Source organism: Octopus bimaculoides, chromosome 15 (assembly GCF_001194135.2).
Source record: "Octopus bimaculoides isolate UCB-OBI-ISO-001 chromosome 15, ASM119413v2, whole genome shotgun sequence".
Lineage (NCBI taxonomy): Eukaryota > Metazoa > Mollusca > Cephalopoda > Octopoda > Octopodidae > Octopus > Octopus bimaculoides.
Genome location: NC_068995.1, coordinates 36,089,071 through 36,090,294, shown reverse-complemented (window position 1 = coordinate 36,090,294; position 1,224 = coordinate 36,089,071).

Here is a 1,224-nt window from a genome sequence, read left to right as displayed (position 1 = left end):
GGGTTAGTAGCCCCCGCTCTTAACTACTAGGCAATATGCCTACGGGCATATGGCCTAGTGGTTAAAATAGCGGGCTACTAACCCCAAGATTCCGAGTTCGATTCCAAGCAGTGACCTGAACAATAATAGTAATAATAATTAATAATAATAACAACAACAACATCGAAAAATACTTAAGGAATGAGAACCCAGGTTCGAAATTTCCCCAAGACACCTGATGAAGGCTGGAAGGTATATTAGCTAAAACGTTGTGTTAACAACAAATAAAATGAGGACAAATATCCGTCTAATGTAAATAATGTAAATAATGTAAATAATGTGAATAATGTACATAATTCCTCATCTCTTAAATATAGAACTTCACAACTTCGTCACCTGTCTTCCTGGATTTCCCTCATCCCCAAGTTGAAAAAAACATTCACTGATCAGCACTTCTTTATACTGCTGTTCTCATCCTCGCACATCACATGTCCATAACAGCGCAGTGTTCTTTCTTGAACACTACATGTGATTCCTCTTATGTCTAGTTCTTCTCTTAGCACATTTGTACAACGTCTTTCATGCATACTTACATTGCATATCAATGGAGCATGTTCATTTAGTTTATTCTCAATTTTCTTATGTCCACTGCGTTCAAGGCACAGGTATCTCTACCATGCAGCATTACAGTAATAAAACAGCAGCAGACAGTTTGCCCTTCACTGTATGGGAAAAAACTTTTGTTGACAACACTGCTTGCAGCTCCCTGAACTTTCTCCAACTCGTTCTCACTCTCGCTAATATATCGGAGCAAACAACTCCTTTACTAATTACATCTCCTAGATAACAGAAGCTATCAACTAGTGAATCACTTGCACATTGAAGAAAAACTATTTCCAGTGTGATTCTACGTACTGCTCCAATGCATCTTTTATGTATAGAACTTACGCTCTCTGGTAATCTACCTGCGATTCTACTACACGTCTTGTATCAAGCCGAGTAAAAAATAAGCAACGTTTTGAAACATGAAATTCATCACAATATATTTCAACAATATGGAAATTTTATTCATCAAAGTAAGTGCCATTACAATCAACACATTTTTGCTAATGAGTTACAAGTTTGTTTATTCCAGTAACATAAAAATCTGGAGTTCTGGAGCTGATGAACTCTTTCGGCATCGGTTTGATTTTTTAAACTCATTCTCTCGTAGGAAACCATCAAAGTGCTTGAAAAACTGGTAGT